Source organism: Coregonus lavaretus (genome assembly GCF_964263955.1).
Source record: "Coregonus lavaretus genome assembly, chromosome: 6".
Taxonomy (NCBI): Eukaryota; Metazoa; Chordata; class Actinopteri; order Salmoniformes; family Salmonidae; genus Coregonus; species Coregonus lavaretus.
The window spans coordinates 49,792,808-49,813,950 of record NC_139993.1 but is presented as its reverse complement, the minus strand read 5'-3'; the positions used below and the strand labels follow the sequence as shown (position 1 = coordinate 49,813,950).

General features: G+C 39.8%; 1 protein-coding gene across 1 annotated transcript in view; it reads left to right on the top strand.

Annotated features, from left to right (window-relative positions):
- Window positions 1-3,146: 3,146 nt before the first annotated feature.
- Window positions 3,147-21,143, top strand: part of LOC311130931 (zinc finger protein 644-like) — a 32,457-nt gene continuing 14,460 nt past the window's right edge. Inside the window, exons 1-2 of the mRNA XM_084163743.1 lie at window positions 3,147-3,246; window positions 6,595-6,644. The gene's annotated coding sequence lies outside the window, so the exon portion shown is untranslated. The remainder of the gene's footprint in view (window positions 3,247-6,594; window positions 6,645-21,143) is intronic.

Genomic DNA, 21,143 nt, shown 5'->3' with positions numbered 1-21,143 from the left:
GTCAAAATGGTAGCAATCCATATGGGTTAACCATATGGATGACTGTACAGAGGTGCCAATTGGAAGATGTGTTATCCATGCTGTACAGTATGTAGTAAAACCATATATTATGACTCTCATTTGTAGCTTGAAATGCACTCAGTGTGTTATCATCATTATACAATTTAAACAAGGGTTAAAGCTGACTGGTTTACTTGTGTGAGAGCAGTGAGGCATTAAAAATACAATAGTAGCACATTTACACCAGTAAAATATTTAATATGGAACATTCTAGAATTCCCTTAGATTCTAGAATGACTAGCTCATTAGGCAAATATGCTGTAATCATCATTCTGTCCAACAGCCCAGTGGTTCCCAAACTGTGGGGCGTGCCCCAGAGGGGTGGGCAGGAGGTGCGTGGGGCCCCCCCCCAAAATAAATAAATATATTATAATGAACTCTGTCCGGCTATAAAATTACTCTTGAAAGTTGTAATAGTAGAATGCACAAGGTGCAATTTCGAAATTGGGTAGTGCATCATCAGTTCCTCTTGTCATGTAAGTCACCTTAGAGAGCTATTTTTAACTTGTCAGAAATGGCCAGATCAACTAGCCCATGTCAGCTAACGTTTTTTTACCCCATAGATATTGTTTAAAAAAATGTGTCACTCAAATATCACATGAATACACATTAGACATGGCAAAATGTATAGAGTTGCAAGAAAATATGCTTTAAAACTGCTAAATGTTCTTTGTACCCCATGACAAAATGTGTAGAATTGCAGGAAATAAGCTTTAAACCTGCAAAATGTTCTCCACCAACAAGAGGGGTTGTGAACAGTATGTGTCATGAACAGTGCTTGTGCCCATAGAAATAGACGTGGCGCGTGTGAGAGCGCACAGGAGGGGCGTGGGATATTTCCCAATGCTGGAAGAGGGGCCCTGAGTGAAAAAGTTTGGGAACCCCTGCAACAGCCGGCCTCGACAGCATAGTCATAATCAGGGGATATAACGATATACATATCAAAGTCATCAGCCTTGTAGTCCCATACAAGATGATTTTATACACTATAATGCTGTGCTGGCTGGCAGCTATCTTTCCTGTCTTTTAGATCCCCTTGAACTTGATAGATCAGTTAAGATAGGCTAGAGTAGGCCTACCTGTGCTTTGTCGAGGAATAGCCTGCTAAATTGCAGACCCTGCTGAATCTTTTATGCCACTGCAATAAGGTTGTGGCAACTCACAAATACATTGGTTTGAAAATGTATCTACACTAGCCTTGTTACCAATGACTATAAAGAGTTTATTATAGACAAAATAATGTATTTTCCTGATTTATATAGTCACAAACAGAGTCTGGACATATTAGAAATGGTTAAGTTCTAACAGCAACCACCCACAGGGTTATCAGTTGTTATGGGTCAATAGTTCAACAATGATAAAGTGAGAGACCACTAATCAAGTGTGTCTTCGAATAAGGATGAAACGCTGGAATGGATACCTAGAACCGCAACCGCAGGGCTCTCCACAGGGTGGTGCGGTCTGCCCAACGCATTACCGGGGGCAAACTACCCGCCCTCCAGGACACCTACAGCACCCGATGTCACAGGAAGGCCAAAAAGATAATCAAGGACATCAACCACCCAAGCCACTGCCTGTTCACCCTGCTATCATCCAGAAGGCGAGGTCAGTACAAGTGCATCAAAGCTGGGACCGAGAGACTGAAAAACAGCTTCTATCTCAAGGCCATCAGACTGTTAAATAGCCATCCCTAGCACATTAGAGGCTGCTGCCTATAGACATAGACTAGAAATCACTTTAATAATGTTTACATATTTTGCATTACTCATCTCATATGTATATACTATATTCTATAATATTCTACTGTATCTTAGTCCATGGCGCTCTGTCATTGCTCGTCCATATATGTATATATTCTTAATTCCATTCCTTACTTAGATTGTGTGTATTGGGTATATGTTGTGAAATTGTTAGATATTACTTGTTAGATATTACTGCACTGTCAGAGCTAGAAGCACAAGAATTTCGCTACACCTGCTAAACACGTGTATGTGACAAATACAATTTTATTTGATTTAGAATAGAATAGATTTCAGTACAGTTAAGTACATTTTAGCAGACACTTATCAAGAGAGTCTTACAGGAGCAACTAGGGTTAAGTGCCTTGCTCAAGGGCACATCAACCGATTTTTCACCTAGTTGGCTCTGGGATTCAAACAAGTGAATCCAGGCTCTGTCGTAGCCGGCCGCGACCGGGAGACCCATGGGGCAGCGCACAATTGGCCTAGCGTCGTCCAGGGTAGGGTAGGGAATGGCCGGCAGGGATGTAGCTCAGTTGGTAGAGCATGGCGTTTGCAAACGCCAGGGTTGTGGGTTCATTTCCCACGGGGGGCCAGTATGAAAAATAAAAATAATGTATGCACTCACTAACTGTAAGTCGCTCTGGATAAGAGCGTCTGCTAAATGACTAAAAATGTAAAATGTAAAAAGTGACCTTTCAGTTACTGGCCTAACACTCTTAACCACTAGGCTACCTGCCGCCCCAGTCAATTGTAAAGTAATGCACAAAGAAATGGTAGTGTTTAAAGTAAAAATATACTACTACAATAAAACAATATTGTATGATGTCACATGATATTTCGTTTTGAGAGAAGAAGGGGTAGAATCAGGAAGCAAAAGGTGTGGGTATACAATAATGTCATTTCCCCCACCCCCACCTTTCCAATACAATGTTGAGTGAAATCCATGTACAGTACAATGAATTTAACATTTGATGGTGTCCGGCTACAATGTAACATTCTGCTGTCTAGCGAACATTTTGACGGTGTGTATTGGGCAACATTATCACTCTACCCCTACAGTTTTTGCAATCTTCCAAGCTCCATTTAACCCAACGACTTTTCTACAGCGGGTCTGGGATGATCCATATCTTGAATAGGGGACCGTTAGTTTTGTCGTGAAGACCAATGCCATAAATCGAACATGAATGGAATAAAATACCGATTCTATTACATTATGTTCATTGGCTTTTGCAGTATCGACGAGAGAGAAAAAGTCCTATGCGCTGTACTATTCAGCTGACGTTAACATTTCTTTCCCTCCGCTGCGAACATCCCTCAGAATTATAGTTTAACCTGCAGAATTTTAAGCAAAATGGCGACAGTGTAATGGATGGAGGACGAAAAACGTACAGTGTCAAGTGTAATGACAAACTTGTCAATTGTTATTGTTTCCTGCATTGGGAAGGTAGGTCTCATGCTTTGATACACGCGTCTATAGACAATAAATTATTATTTGAGGTATCGGGTGTTGACATGTTGAGAGGTTCGTGGTAGCCCTTGGTTTTATTGAGCAGGGAACACAGCGGACACACTGGCACCATACTGGCATAGAGATGAGATAACGCAAGACGTTGGCTCGACATGCATAATGGTCAGTATGGACCGATGGACTTGACTTCTATTCACCAATTTGTGCACTGTCAAGTTACCCGATTCTCAATAAGCACTCCATTGTCCTGTATGTTGTAGTTGAGCACCGTTCCAAAAGTTCTTAGCTTACGGCTACTCAATAGACTCTTTGTTGTTTCTGTAGCTACGCAATGGGGCAGGAGCCTACCTGTCCCCAATAACTTAACACAGAGGTCTATATATTTTAAAAGGGGTGTTGTCAAACTCCAGACAGAGTTATACGTGTCGCATCTGCAGCAAGTCTGAGATTTGAGTCATTTGACACTTCAAGTATTCAAACGAGCATGGAGCAATGCATTCCTCAACTAATTAGGTCGGATTTGTAGCCACTACCCTAGGCTACCTCCTCAACTTTTTAAAAGACTTACACGAATCATGCACTTGACCTATTTGAAACTTAGACCCATTGTTTCAAAGTATTAAATACTATTAGAATATATACACACATTTGGGGGGTTCTGCTGTCATGGAATGCCTTTCCCATACTGAAGATAAAATATCATAGAATCAAGTGCTATTTGCATGTATAAATATCACTTTGTTCCACTGTGTCCATTCCATTCCAAACATGAAAACAATATGTAAAATGCATTATATGGGGATCATGTCTCTGCATGCCCTACTGTTAACTGTTAACCATTGTTCTAGAAACAGATTCCTGCAGTAGCCTACTTAAAAGGCAATGGGATCTTTGCACTTTGAAGGGCATCTGCCACAACAACTGCTAATGAATTATGCCCACATTCATAGCACGTTAATAACACCTTTCAGTTATGGGAGTCACTCACCCCAGTTACACTATACCTGAAATACATGCAAATGCCGAAGCATTTATAGCATATTAGAATAATCTATGATTATGACCTAACTCAAATAATATTTACTTTATATGAAAGTTTATCTACACTCTGGCTTCACACACACACACACACACACACACACACACACACACACACACACACACACACACACACACACACACACATGCACGCAGCACACACACACACACACACACACACACACACACACACACACACACACACACACACACACACACACACACACACACACATACATACATATTTACACACAGCAAATTCCTTGTAAACTGATTTCCTAGTTTGACTTAATAAAATGATGGACTAGGCAAGTTATCCTCAAATTGATTATATGTAACTTGACAAGGTCAAATATAAGATGCCAGAATTCCCAGAATGCACGGCATAGCAAAACATCATGTGCTCATAGGGCGCTCAGGTCAAAGGTAGTGCACTATGTAGGGAATAGGGTGCCATTTGGAACACACACTGAGTCTGCTGGCTTGACGTGCTCATACTGCTATAAATGAAGACGCCAGGGACTACTGCAACGGGAGTACACTGCCCTGAATTAGCAACTCAGATGAGCAGCTGCAGAGAGAGATTAGATATTTTAGTAATCTATGGAAGGATATAGTACCAAGGACCCAAAATCTTTTAGTAGCAAAAGGAAATAAGGGCAGAATGATTGGATGATGTGGCACACATTGACAATATCCTCTTAGTATTAACCATTGAATCTATAGGAAATGTCCTATTGTGAGGGAAAAAAGTATTTGATCCCCTGCTGATTTTGTACGTTTGCCCACTGACAAAGACATGATCAGTCTATAATTGTAATGGTAGGTTTGAACAGTGAGCGACAGAATAACAACAAAAAAATCCAGAAAAACTTGTGTTATCAATTGATTTGCATTTTAATGAGGGAAATAAGTATTTGACCCCTCTGCAAAACATGACTTAGTACTTGGTGGCAAAACCCTTGTTGGCAATCACAGAGGTCAGACGTTTCTTGTAGTTGGCCACCAGGTTTGCACACATCTCAGGAGGGATTTTGTCCCACTCCTCTTTGCAGATCTTCTCCAAGTCATTAAGGTTTTGAGCATGACGTTTGGCAACTCGAACCTTCAGCTCCCTCCACAGATTTTCTATGAGATTAAGGTCTGGAGACTGGCTAGGCCACTCCAGGACCTTAATGTGCTTCTTCTTGAGCCACTCCTTTGTTGCCTTGGCCGTGTGTTTTGGGTCATTGTCATGCTGGAATACCCATCCACGACCCATTTTCAATGCCCTGGCTGAGGGAAGGAGGTTCTCACCCAAGATTTGACGGTACATGGCCCCGTCCATCGTCCCTTTGATGCGGTGAAGTTGTCCTGTCCACTTAGCAGAAAAACACCCCCAAAGCATAATGTTTACACCTCCATGTTTGACGGTGGGGATGGTGTTCTTGGGGTCATAGGCAGCATTCCTCCTCCTCCAAACACGGCGAGTTGAGTTGATGCCAAAGAGCTCAATTTTGGTCTCTTCTGACCACAACACTTTCACCCAGTTCTCCTCTGAATCATTCAGATGTTCATTGGCAAACTTCAGACGGCCCTGTATATGTGCTTTCTTGAGCAGGGGGACATTGCGGGTGCTGCAGGATTTCAGTCCTTCACGGCGTAGTGTGTTACCAATTGTTTTCTTGGTGACTATGGTCCCAGCTCCCTTGAGATCATTGACAAGATCCTCCCGTGTAGTTCTGGGCTGATTCCTCACCATTCTCATGATCATTGCAACTCCACGAGGTGAGATCTTGCATGGAGCCCCAGGCCGAGGGAGATTGACAGTCTTTTGTGTTTCTTCCATTTGCAAATAATCGCACCAACTGTTGTCACCTTCTCACCAAGCTGCTTGGCGATGGTGTTGTAGCCCATTCCAGCCTTGTGTAGGTCTACAATCTTGTCCCTGACATCCTTGGAGAGCTCTTTGGTCTTGGCCATGGTGGAGAGTTTGGAATCTGATTGATTGATTGCTTCTGCGTTTTTCTGGATTTTTTTGTTGTTATTCTGTCTCTCACTGTTCAAATAAACCTACCATTAAAATTATAGACTGATCATTTCTTTGTCAGTGGGCAAACGTACAAAATCAGCAGGGGATCAAATACTTTTTTCCCTCACTGTACTTCAGTAGCCAACACTGCCATTGGACCATTAACATTGAAGGGAACATTTGTGTATCACTTTTAAAACTCAAGTTTTGAGACTGTATGCTGTGCTATATTAATGTGTGGATACATAAAGACAATTTTTATTTCTTTATTACAGGTGGGTTTTCAGAAGACCGTAGGGTGGAACCAATGGTTTGGAATAGATTGGTAAGGAATGACTGCTTTGGAATTATTTATTAGTAAACCACAAGCATTAGTAACATGTCTACGATTGTATTTTGTGCTGAACCATATTAACCATAACCTTTTACTGCAGTTGGCTAAATCAGGGTCACACAGAGTGTTTCTTGGTAGTCTTAAACAAATCTACTTTGAAACCAAAGTATACACTTCACACATAGTTATGGGCTTAAAAAGAATACACCTGTACCATGTCAGATATGTTAGATATAGAGTTGAAATGTATTCAATTTTGAGTTTGCGTCCCAATATTACACTTTGTATACGTTACAGAAGACTGAAATATAACAAAACCATTTGACATAGAAACACCAGACTTTCGACAATTTTTATTTTTTTATTTTAAAAAACATTTTTAAAAGATTTTAAAAGATATTAATACAATTCCACCCATGAGGCCACTAGTCATTTGACTGCAGGAAAGGGCTACCTAACTTTGTATACCTCAATAAATGTAGATTCAATTCAAAATTGAAGAAGAAGTCATGCATGATTTATAATATTTTTCAGGTTATATTGAAGGAAAGGGATCTTAACGCACAATAATGTTACTGTGTGTTGTTGAGGTGTGATGATTGTGTGACACAGTTGTGTGTCTCCATACATACTGCCATAACACCTGAAACTGTAGCTCAGAGCTGTGAACTGCTCTGATACTATAGCTGGGTGTGATTAGATTAAGCAGAGTCAAATTAAATCTCAGATGTCACTTTCCTGGCTACGTCCCAAATTGCACCCTATTCCCTACAGTATATAGTGCACAAAGTTTGACCAAGAGCCACAGGGAATAGGGTACCATTTGGGACGCAGCCCATGTGTCACTGCCTCACTGCCTCCTCCTGCACTACACTACACTACACTTGGCAGGTCATAGGCAGCGTTAAGTCTATTTCCTGTTACTCTGATTATACCTCCAGTCATACACATAGACCAAGAAGAGATTGACGCAAAACAATAATATTCTGAGTGTGATTTTAAGTGTTGTTATGTGAGCTAGTAATATTGTAATATTGAAATGAATATTCTATTTTCTTGAATTACATACTTTTATGGTACGTTTGATCTATATCCCAGGTAACAGGGGACGTCCTCAGGACATTCACAACGTTCCCTGTTTGTCTCTTACTGGGACTATATAGTGCATCATGTGTAGAGAGAGAGAGGGTCCTAGCACCTTGCTGGTCTCCTGGGGTTTTGACCCCTAAACTCACTGGCCACTCCAGTAACACAGGCTTATTGAAGTGGCTCTACAGTGTCAGCCTATCTGTCCGTTCTCCTTTGAACATCTCTGTCAGGTTACAGAGTGTTCCCACCACTAAGGGGCAGAATATGATCACTAATGCCTTAACCCCCCATTCAGAGGAGTTGAAATACAGGCCTAGATGAACAATGGCACATAACAATAGGCAATCATTATTGTCATTGCAGTCGATCATTTTAAGACAAGAATTTGTAGAATCTGAGAACAGTGAAGGCAGTCGCTACAAGACAATCACTAAAAAAATGCAATATTTCAGAAAAAAAGGATAGAAATGTTTTCATTGTGTTCCATACTAAATGAAACTACATTTCTAAGATGTTAACTGTATACACGATTTACTTATGACTGAAATAGAGAAGTCTACACCAAGTCTACAGTATGTTGAATGCACATATAAATACAGGTACATTTAGTGATATTTAAAAGAAAAATAAAGTATTTGTATTTCCATTTTGTAGCTCTGTAGCAATAATATAATCCTCAGAATGTGACCACATAATATAATCCACATTTAACCACATGCTAGACCACAGACAAGAAGGCCCAATCTGAAAATACATGTTTGTGAATTCTTGTGCAGATTCCAGGATCAATACGACCAAGGCCGGAAGAATGTTCTATTGATGTAGGAGCTATTCACTCATTGAGCGCCAATTAACCAAAAATGTAAATCCTGTGTCTGTATTGATTGAGAGGGTAAAGGCAGAAGTTTGCCACTACATTAGTAACAAGGCAGCTGGACCTTTCTGTGATATCTATCAAGGTTGTGGTCATCCTCATTAAATTTCACATTTATTCTCGGAGTTTGATGTGATATTTTAGAGATTTGAGCTTAGGGGTACACAGGTTAGCTACAATTATGCTGATGCCAAGGTTTCTATGGGTACGCTGAATGAAATGTGGCATTCTGAGCCTACCGTTATACTTATGGGTAGTTGTTACATAGTGATGAACCTTCCTTTCTCTCCTCTCAACCATCTCAGGGAGACAAATCCTCATCTAATCAGCACCTTCCAGCTTGATTTATAAATGACCTTCAAAAGGGTAGATCAGGGACATTTTTTCATATGGTGTTTTTGAAGGATTTGTTAGCCATTTTTAGGACAGTGCAAATGCTCCCTTAAACTAAGTCATGTTCTGATTTGAGTATTCACTTCTTAAGAGGGGTAAGACCTCTGCATAGTCAGCTGTCCATACTAATGCTGTTGAACTAAATTGCTGGGAATCTCATTATTCTGACTGCAGAGGTTATATTACAAATCTTAAAAGAATTGCATTGAAGGACTTTTACCTGGTAAATTACAGTATCCTACTCAGATATTTGTGTGATAGTATGAATAAATATATTTTTGATCATTGGTACAGTTATTCTTCTAATCAAATCGAAGTTTATTGGTCGCGTACACAGATTTGCATATGTTATCGCAGGTGCAATGAAATGCTTGTTTCTAGCTCCATTAGTGCAGTAATACCTAGCAATACAAAACAATACACACATAATCTAGAAAGAACGAAATTAAGAAATATCAGAATGAGCAATGTCAGAGTCCGGAATATAAATAAGTATATACAGTACCAGTCAAATGTTTGGACACACCTACTAATTCAAGGGTTTTTCTTTATTTGTACAATTTTTTTACATTGTAGAATAATAGTGAAGACATCAAAACTATGAAATAACACATATGGAATCATGTAGTAACCAAAAAAGTGTTAAACAAATCAAAATATATTTGAGATTTGAGATTCTTCAAATGGCCACCGTTTGCCTTGAAGACAGCTTTGCACACATGCGGAGATCATCCGTTCACCTACTCTGCATCTCACAAAGACACGGCGGTTGAAACCAAAAATGTCAAATTTGGACTCATCAGACCAATGGACAGATTTCCCCTGGTCTAATGTCCATTGCTCCTGTTTCTTGGCCCAAGCAAGTCTCTTCTTATTATTGGTGTCCTTTAGTAGTGGTTTCTTTGCAGCAATTCGACCATGAAGGCCTGATTCATGCAGTCTCCTCTGAACAGTTGATGTTGAGATGTGTCTGTTACTTGAACTCTGTGAAGCATTTATTTGGGCTGCAATTTCTGAGGCTGGTAACTCTAATGAGCTTATTCTCTGCAGCAGAGGTAACTCTGGGTCTTCCTTTCCTGTGGCGGTCCTCATGAGAGCCAGTTTCATCATAGCGCTTGATGGTTTCTGCGACTGCACTTGAAGAAACTTTGAAAGTTCTTGAAATGTTCCATATTGACTGACCTTCATGTCTTAAAGTAATGATGGACTGTCATTTCTCTTTGCTTATTTGAGCTGTTCTTGCCATAATATGGACTTGGTCTGTTACCAAATAGAGCTATCTTCTATATACCACCCCTACCTTGTAACAACAGAACTGATTGGCTCAAACGCATTAAGAAGGAAATAAATTCCACAAATTAACTTTTAAGAAGGCACACCTGTTAATTGAAATGCATTCCAGGTGACTATCTCATGAAGCTGGTTGAGAGAATGCCAAGAGTGTGCAAAGCTGTCATCAAGGCAAAGGGTGGCTACTTTGAAGAATCTCAAATATAAAATATATTTTGATTTGTTTAACAGTTTTTTGGTTACTACATGATTCCATATGTGTTATTTCATAGTTTCGATGTCTTCACTATTATTCTACAATGTAGAAAATAGTAAAAATAAAGAAAACCCTGGAATGAGTAGGTGTGTCCAAACTTTTGACTGGTACTGTATATATAGTGGTGTGTAAATACAGTATGGACAGTATGTGAATAGAAAATGTGTGTACAGCAGTAGTTATATAGGATGAGCCATGACTAGAATACAGTATATCCATATAAAGTGGCTCATATATAACGTCATGAAGTACACAGTATCTTGCGTTTCACAATTGAGGCTTCTAGTGTTTCATAGTGTGTTGAGTCTCTGCGGGTGAAATGTTGTATTCAGTCCACCTGTGTGTACAGGACAGGAAGGCTGCAGCAGGGCCATCTGTTGGTCACTGTTGGTATTGGAAGAGGTCCAGTTATACACATGATCAGGTTACAGTAATATACCTCTCGTGACACAAATCTGACAAGTACTCCCATGTGAGTATGACAATCATTAATTAATGTTAGTTCAAACCAGTACTCAGTTATCTGATAGATAACTTATTGGGGTAATTGAGGATTTGGTCAATCTCTACTTTAGTATTCATATCTTGCTCTATTGATGTAAAGATGCATAGATATAAAATACATATTTAAATAGAAAGCGATTAAGGGAGTGTATCTTACAGATACACATGTTCAGCTGGTTGATAGTAATGATTGATAGTAATAAACTGAATCGTTAGAGATGAAAATATTTTGAACGAGCTATAAGTTATAGTTTCAGACTCTCACTCTGTATGTTTGACAGATTGATAGTGATTGATAGTAATAAACTGTAATAAACTGAATCGTTAGAGATTAAAATATTTGTAGGGCTTCAAAATCAGGTTTTTATAGTGAGTAATCCTAATGTTGACGATGAAAGCACTGCCTGGCGAACATTTGAGTGAGAGTTTTTGAAGAGTCAACTTGAAATGAATCCCACAGCATCTGTTAATAAAACAGAAAGTTAGTGAGAAGAAAAGAACAAACAAACAAATTAAATAAAAGGAATGAAAGATCAAATCATCCTTCACAAAAACAGTATTCTGTGGATAATTTTTCTGAATGGGCACAAACTGATGCAATCACGCTTAGAGCAGCATAATGCATGAAGTTATATCATGTTATAGTCATATCATGCATTAGCAATAGATGCCATTAATCTATATTTAAAATTGCAGATAGCAGGTGGAAGAAGACTACTTACAATGGTATTTAGTACAGTCGTAGTGTTGCTACATCTGTACTATAAAATATAAGATCTCAGAACAATGGGGGATCAGTCAGTCGTCAAAAAAGGGACATTTGTGAACCTCTTTGATTTGGTATGATTTGTTTTGATCTGGAGAGGGAGGGAGGTTTTTAAAATCTCCTTAACCCCCCCCCCCCCCCAGGCTTGACCAGCCTCCCATAGGGTTAATGACCGGGGCCTAGTCTGTGTTGAATAATACACACACTCAGAGGATGGACGTGGGGAGTGTGTGTGTGTGTAGTATGTGTGTGTGTATCTCAGTGTGTGTTGAACCCTCGCCTGTGATCAGTGGCTAAGGGTTAGATGGTAGACGCTAGCCCACCCCACCCCACCTCTCCACGGTGTACCTCCATTGATAAGATTATATTAATTGGTATGAATAGAGAGGGCTTTCTCCTCCTCCACCTCTCCTTGTATACATTTACCATTATACTCATTAGCTTCCCCAGTGCGGTGCCTCCCAGCCAGCTTCCCTTGTCCTCCACATCCCCCTAGGGTCTCCTGGGAGGCAATTTGCATCTCTCCATGGAGTCTCTCTGGGGTTATTGAGGAAATATTAGCCTCTTTTCTTCCCCGGCCGACCCTTTGATTTATTTGGAGGCTGGGCTGATAGAGTGGCAGGCCCATGTTAATGACTGGTCCTGGTACAGGACCCCTGGTGCAAGCCACTCTTTGATCCATGCTGGAAAGGTGCAATTGACAAGCACCACTGAATAATCATGTTATGTGTGTGTGTGTGTCTTGGTGTGTGTGTGTGGGAAGGGGGTCTGTGTGTGAGTCTCGGTGTATGTGTGTGTGTACTGTATGCACGGCTTAGATAGGTAGACCTTGAGAAATGACAAGAGGGAATCCCATTGCTGTCAGGGTCAGTGTGTTCAAGTTGCTCAGTGTCTCTGATCACCCAGAGTGCATTGTGGGTTAGATTATAAAGGTTAATAAATAAAATGATGTTTGATTGGAAAGGTTTGTGTTTCATTACTTGTATCCCTGGCTATATCTATGTGTATTTTATTATTTTATTGTTTGCTTGTAAGGGGAAAGTTATTTTCCTTCCTTCTAACCAGGAACAGTTCAGGGCCAGTTGTTATTATTATTGTTAGACTTTGCAGAGAATTTGCTTCTTGTTTATGGGCCTAGGACTAAGGACCACATCCCCACTTCTGGCCAGCCATATAGTTCAGCTCAGCTGCAATGTAGTAGGTGTAGCAATCTAACAACACTCTAATGGCCTGCTAGATTACACGTTCTTTACCTGGAGAACACACTAATTGCCGAAAGTATTTTAAAACGGAATAATATAATCGGAGAACACACAGATTTAAAAGTACTTTAAATCGGGACAATGTTCTGTTCTACTGATGATGAATAATGCTAAATCAATTGAGTTTGGGTTGCTTTGTACTGTAGCTAGCTAGTGAGAGGTCCTTGTTATACCTTGTTCTGCCTGATCCATGCTTGCCATGTACTCTGTACGACTGACGGAGCCAGATATTCATATTATGTTTTTAAAGAAAGGTAATGAGAGGTTTTTCATCCTGATGTGTGTGATGCTTGACATTCCTCCAGATGTAAGCATGCTGATGCCTGCTCACTCGGCAGAGAGAGAGGAGCCTGTCCTCCGTTTGGAGAGGAGTTTGACACTGACATCTCTTTCATGTGATTGGTCACGTGTCTGACTACAGAAAAGTTTGATAGGCCTGTATTTTATATAATTCCATCTCAACAAAAAAGATGGGGTGCAATCTGAGCATGCCCAATCATGATCATAGCAACTGCTTGTATCATGCATATAGCCCCAAAGTATTTATATATAGTGAGCTCTAGAGTCTATGGTAATCATCACATTTATTAAAAGCCAACATCCATACAACTAATAAATAAATAAAATAAATACAAGTAGCAAAGCTACCAATGGAATCTACATCTAGACCTACATCACATATTCAAAACAGATGAGAAGATATGAATTTGTATTTTGAATCAACAGCTCATGTCATGAAGGAGGCAACAAACACAGTAATACATGGAAATGTGCCATTTTCAACAGGCATGAACAGCACTGCATAGCTTGCCAGAACCACCCGAGTAGATGAGTGTGGCGGCAATATGCTTTAGTTAGTGTATGTGTCCCAAATGGCACCTTATTCCCTATTTAGTGCATTACTTTTGACCAGGGCCCATAGGGCTCTGGTCAAAAGTAGTGCACTACTGTATACAGGGAATAGAGTGCCATTTGGGATGTAGCCAGTGAGTGTTTTCTTCTAATTATTGGGTGGATCAGTGTGTGTGTATCTAAACAGAACAGATATGATGTTCATGAACCATCTGTCTGCTGTAGTATTCTCAGTGACTGTGTCCCAAATGGCACCCTACTCCCTATATAGCACATTACTTTTGACCATAGCCCATAGGGAAAGTAGCTGCTCCTCTGTGGCCACTGGCCCTGGTCTCCTCCGCATTGTGAGCGAGAGAGAGAACTCACTAAAATGGTCACTCCTCCTTTCTCCTTAAAAATGAGAGAAGTTTAAAACTAACAAAGCCCAGGGAAATCCCCATCAGACATCCCTCCCTTAATCCTTTTAATTTTGAAAGGTATTGTTTAAAGCTTCAAAGTTTATATAGTTTAATCCCCTCTCTAACACTACGGGCAGAAAATGAGGCCATGTCAGCAGTTTGAACAGATATAATCTACTCCACACAACAGAAAATCCTTGTGCTAGACAAGGGTGCATAGGTTCCCTGTGAACTCAAGCGTTTGATGTTGCTACCTGCTATTGAACATGACTTCTGTCTTAACCCAACTGTCACTCGCTCCCTGTCCTCTTTTATCACTCCCAATATTCTCGTTACACCTTTTTTTTCATCAGTAAATCTACCATTTCATTTATTCTCTTTCTGTTTTTTAGAGAGAAGGGCATGGAAAGGTTTGGGGTGAGAGGGTTTGGGGGTTTGGTGCGAGGTGTATTTTTTTAGACATGCTCCTTAGTCTTAACTCAGTGAAAGGAAACTAGCCCACTCGGTTTGTACTGACAGGATGTATTATTCTTTTGTTTAGTGAAATTCGGGGCTAGTTGAATTTGAGTCCACTCCACATTGCCACAACTTTACATCACTATTGCCTTCCTTGTGTGTAATCAGTGTTTTTTTTCTTGCCATTTTTGTTGTGGTTCCATAGAATAGAAAGAAAGCTCAAGGCATGTTCTATTATTCTCACATTCTTCTGAACCTTTGTTAACTGAGTCCAAATATACACACCACAACCTATTTTAGATCATAAGCTATTAATAGATCATTTTAATCTATAACAGTGTCTATGTCCCAAATGGTTCCCTATTCCCTAGATAGTACACTACTTTTGACCATAACCCTGTCGGCCCTGGTCAAAAGTAGTGCACTAGTGACAAATGCATTTCTTCTCATTAGAACCAGTTGAGTCAAATACATGTCTTTTTACTTTAGCAGTGGATGACATTGTTTGGTTATGAAAGGCTTTGTGTAATTACATTAGCACGATTCAGCTGACAGGACTGAGTGCATCTGCTCAGGATACAGGCATACATAATCACACCCCGAATCAGGATACAGACATACATAATCATACCCCAAAATCCCTCTAGAGAGAGTGGATGCCTTTATGATGTAAATTACCTTTTGTTGACAAGCTATCTGGATGATAAAAATAAACTTAATCAAGCCAAACGTCATGTCATGCACAAATGTCATGCATCAAGTCTAGAACCAACAGGACCCTGCACAGCTTCTACCCTCAAGCCATACGACTGCTAAATAGTTAGTTAAATAGTTATCCAAATAGCTACCTAGACTATCTGCATTGACCCCCCTTTGCACTTACTCTTTTGATTCATCACACGGCTGCTACTGATTATTATCTATCCTGTTGCCTAGTCACTTTACCCCTACATATATGTACAGTTGAAGTTGCAAGTTTACATACACTTCGGTTGGAGTCATTTAAAACTTGTTTTTCAAGCACTCCACAAATTTCTTGTTAACAAACTATAGTTTTGGCAAGTCGGTTAGGACATCTACTTTGTGCATGACACAAGTCATTTTTCCAACAATTGTTTACAGAAAGATTATTTCACTTATAATTCACTGTATCACAATTCCAGTGGGTCAGAAGTTTATATACACTAACTTGACTGTGCCTTTAAACAGCTTGGAAAATTCCAGAAAATGATGTCATGGCTTTAGAAGCTTCTGATAGGCTAATTGACATCATTTGAGTCAATTGGAGGTGTACATGTGGATGTATTTCAAGGCCTACCTTCAAACTCAGTGCCTCTTTGCTTGACATCATGGGAAAATCAAAGAAATCAGCCAAGACCTCGGAAAAAAATGTGTTGACCTCCACAAGTCTGGTTCATCCTTGGGAGCAATTTCCAAACGCCTGAACATACCACGTTCATTTTTACCAACAATAGTACGCAAGTATAAACACCATGGGACTACGCAGCCGTCATACCGCTCAGGAAGGAGAGAGATGAACATACTTTGGTGCGAAAAGTGCAAATCAATCCCAGAACAACAGCAAAGTACCTTGTGAAGATGCTGGAGGAAACAGGTACAAAAGTATCTATATCCACAGTAAAAGGAGTCCTATATCGACATAATCTGAAAGGCCGCTCAGCAAGGAAGAAGCCACTGCTCCAAAACCGCCATAACAAAGCCAGACTACGGTTTGCAACTGCACATGAGGACAAAGATCATACTTTTTGGAGAAATGTCCTCTGGTCTGATGAAACAAAAATAGAACTGTTTGGCCATAATGACCATCGTTATGTTTGGAGGAAAAAGGGGGTTGCTTGCAAGCCGAAGAACACCATCCCAACCGTGAAGCACAGGGGTGGCAGCATCATGCTGTGGGGGTGCTTTGCTGCAGGAGGGACTGGTGCACTTCACAAAATAGATGGCATCATGAGGAAGGAAAATTATGTGGATATATTGAAGCAACATCTCAAGACATCAGTCAGGAAGTTAAAGCTTGGTCGTAAATGGGTCTTCCAAATGGACAATGACCCCAAGCATACTTCCAAAGTTGTGGCAAAATGGCTTAAGGACAACAAAGTCAAGGTATTGGAGTGGCCATCACAAAGTCCTGACCTCAATCCTATAGAAAATGTGTGGGCAGAACTGAAAAAGCGTGTGCGAGCAAGGAGACCTACAAACCTGACTCAGTTACACCAGCTCTGTGAGGAGGAATGGGCCAAAATTCACCCAACTTATTGTGGGAAGCTTGTGGAAGACTACCCGAAACGTTTGACCCAAGTTAAACAATTTAAAGGCAATGCTACCAAATACTAATTGAGTGTATGTAAACTTCTGACCCACTGGGAATGTGATGAAAGAAATAAAAGCAGAAATAAATAATTCTCTCTACTATTATTCTGACATTTCACATTCTTAAAATAAAGTGGTGATCCTAACTGACCTAAGACAGGGAATTTTTACTAGGATAAAATGTCAGGAATTGTGAAAAACTGAATTTGGCTAAGGTGTATGTAAACTTCCGACTTCAACTGTACGTATATACCTCAATTACCTCGTACCCCTGCACATTGACTCTGTACTGGTACCCCATGTATATAGCCAAGATTGTCTTTCTATTATTTGTATTGTTCTCGCTACATTGTTGGAAAGGGCCCATAAGTAAACATTTCACTGTTAGTCTACACCTGTTGTTTACAAAGCATGTGACAAATAACATTTGATTTGATTTGATGTATGAAACTGCCCACTTTATTCTCTTTATGAATACAAGCACCATTGAATTTATTGTAAATTCATTATTGTGAGCTCTAAATGTACAGTAGTTGCTGAATAGCTCTAGTGAATTATTACTGTGTTATTATGAGGGTTGTAGGCTACACTAATCGTTTTAGGCCTGTTTCTCTGGTGTCTGTGTGGGTAAAGGTGCAATCTGTGATATTAACTATCAATTTTTTTAAGTATATAACTTCTAAATGCCTCAAAAGCTTACCCCATCCTAAGCAAACATATATTGTGTCTCTGGGTCTATGTGGTTTTTCAATTTTCACCTAAAAATACCCAAATCTAACTGCCTGTAGCTCAGGACCTGATGCAAGGATATGCATATTCTTGATATAATTTGAAAGGAAACACTTTGAAGTTTGTGGAAATGTGAAATTAATGTAGGAGAATATAACACATTAGATCTGGTAAAAGATAATACAAACAAAAAAACATGCGTTTTCTATTTTTATTTTGTTGCATCATCTTTGAAATGCAAGAGAAAGGCCAGACAGTGATGTAGGATTCTAGATGTAATTTAGATGTTGTCCACCAGATGTGTGTGCAAAGTTTCAGACTGATCCAGTGAAGAATTACATCACTACACAATATTTTGTATCAAGTCTGCCAGGAGTTTTCCCAAATGTGCTGAATTTGTTTTCAAGTACATAACTATAGAGAACATACAAAAATGCTATGGTATTACAAAATTTAAGTTTGCACACTCCCAGGAATGTGATAAATGATGGATCATTAGCTTCCCTACAGAAAAGACACTAACCTTCACACATCTAGATGGCCGGGTGGGGTGGGTGTGGAGTCAGAGGTCAAACTGTAGAACCCAGTTCCTACATTTGAAAAAAAAAAAAGATTTCTCAAACAAACCTACATTACATTTTATCTCTGGTACCCTCAGGATGACAAATCAGAGCAAGATTACTGAATGTAAGTACATTATTTACCTTCAGAGGTGAATGTACCAAACCAGTTGCCGTGATAAAAGTGTTTTGTTGTTGTGCACTATCCTCAAACAATAGCATGGTATTTTTTAGCTGTAATAGCTACTGGAAATTGGACACTGCAGTTAGATTAACAAGAATTTAAGCTTTCTGCCCATGTAAGATATGTCTATGTCCCGGAAAGTTGGCTGTTGTTTACAACACCATTCTGTCACATATCGCATACTGAGCAACAACCGTCCCGTATAAGAGACACTGATCCCGTAGCGGTTAACTGGAGGCTTTAGACCACACTCCAGAATATGAACTGAACCAAGCCTTTCCTATTCACTATGGCATTGAGAAGAACAGTGCTCTGCTCTCCTCTCATTGGGACTGCTGAAGAGTCAGACTGAATCTCTGCCTGTTTGTTTTGATCCGTGGGTTTTGATACTCTTATCACACTTGAGAGGCAGCTTCATAAATTCACTATTTGTCAAATAAATCAATAGTTCCCATTAGCTGAGGAAGTTGTGGAGCTGCAGCAATACTTGAGGGGCAGCGGCCCCCCTTGTTGTTTAGATGTGTGTTTTCTCTCCCAGTGAAGGCGGCGGCAGAGACATACTGCATGGGGATGGGTGGCTGTCTGTTGATCCATCCAGACAGCTCCAGCGGTTGTACTGGTCTGGTTGACTGGTCCTGGTTGGGAAGAGGGAATTCATTTGGACACTAGTACCAAACTCAAAAGCCTTTAGCACTGATTCTTTACTGATGTTAAGCCTGGCTAGCCTGGCACTCTTTGTTTTATGATGTTTTCAGGCTGTTCACATTAGATTTTTGCCATTTCCTGGACATTATGATAAATATGTTGATGAATGGAGCGACAAAGATATTTTAGTTATTTTTCCATTTGTAACACAAAATTGCAATAAAAATGTAATAAATGTAAAAAAAATTGCAGGTTTTGGTGAGGGTCAAGAGTAAGACGTTTAAAGTTTTAAATGCTTTTCTACAATGCTTTTAAAGACAATGGGTCGTTGAGACAAGCTGTTTTTTAAATATCTCAGAAAGGTTTCTGTATCATCAGGGAATCCAGAATAATAATGATAATATGCAATTATCGCCTCCCTGTTTCTTCTGCAGTAACCTCAAGATGAGGTGCTATATGAGTGTTACTGCAAGTGCTGATAGACCCGAAAAAAATTTGATTCAAAGAAAGAAAGAAAAAGCCAAGTAACATTATACATATCTGGGAGGTGTTTCAGTAAGAGCTCTGTTATTCCTTTAGTAGAATTTGACTGAATATAAAGGTTCCATTTCAGAGTGTTCTAGAACATAATGATTGCTGAACATTATCTCTTGCTGAACATTCTCTCATATAAGATGTATTGGGGAATGATGCAGAGCTGGATTAATGGTAATACATCTCATTGATAAGATACAGATCGATCTATGCATACGGCTTAAATGTATTTAAGCTTATAATCCTTGTAAATAGCTTCCGGAAAGGCAAAGTCAGCCTTTTAACATTGACTAAATTAAGTAAATAGAAGCAAAAAAATACATGTTTTATCGCATCGCTGTTGAACCCTGAATGTTTGCTTGTGGTTGTTATATATGGAACAGAGAGAGAGAGAGTCATATCGTATGCTAGTAGCCCCACTAATGAGCCTTTAAAGCAGAAATCATATTCTGATGGCTTTGCCACCCTGCTGTTCGGGGGGGTAGCAGTGAAGTTAGCTTTAAATGCGGAGCGTCTGTTCTGCCTCTCCCTCCCTGATAACCCCCTACAGTAACACCACAGCAGACGGATGGAATAGGGAGCTCGGAAGGTTTTACCTCAGAGGTGGTAACAGTGAAGCCACTCATTAACACTGAATTTACCACTTCGTTAGCGACGTAGCTTCCTGCAGAGAGCAGCCAACACTGGATCATGTCAAATCCACTGAGCATACATTGTAGACTACACTATGGTTCCGTCCCAAATGGCACGCTTTTCCCTATAAAGTGCTCTACTTTTGACCAGAGCCCTTATCGGCCCTGGTCAAAAGTAGTGCAGTAAATAGGGAATAGGTTGCCATTTGGGATGCAGTATATGTCTATCAGCTTGGGCTACAACAACCCTGCCTGGACACTTCACATTGTACCAAGCTGTAAAATACATCACCTCACCTCTCTGTCTCACAGCAAGGCTGGGAAGAGTGTTAAATATTAGAAGATTTTATTCATGTATTTTCACTCTTTTAAGTGGCTTGTTTAAGGATTAACATGTTCAACAGTTGAGTCTATAATACATTTAGCAATCTGTCGACTGTTGATTGCTGTTTATATGTTTGTTAGTGATGGGGGGAAAAAATCGATACAGTTACATATTGTGATATTATTTTGGGACGATATTATATCTGTATCTGACTCCAAGTATCGATTTGTCGGCTGTACCTGCAGCAAAACTCTTGTATTTTTCATCCTATAGCTTGGTGTCCATCTTCTTTTTAAATAGTTTTCAGCATTTTATTTCTCTGACTGATCAAAACGTGTTTTCTCATGCTCTCTCTTTTCTCTCTGCATCAGACCTATAGTGAGCAATATGTTTGAAGCATGAAATTG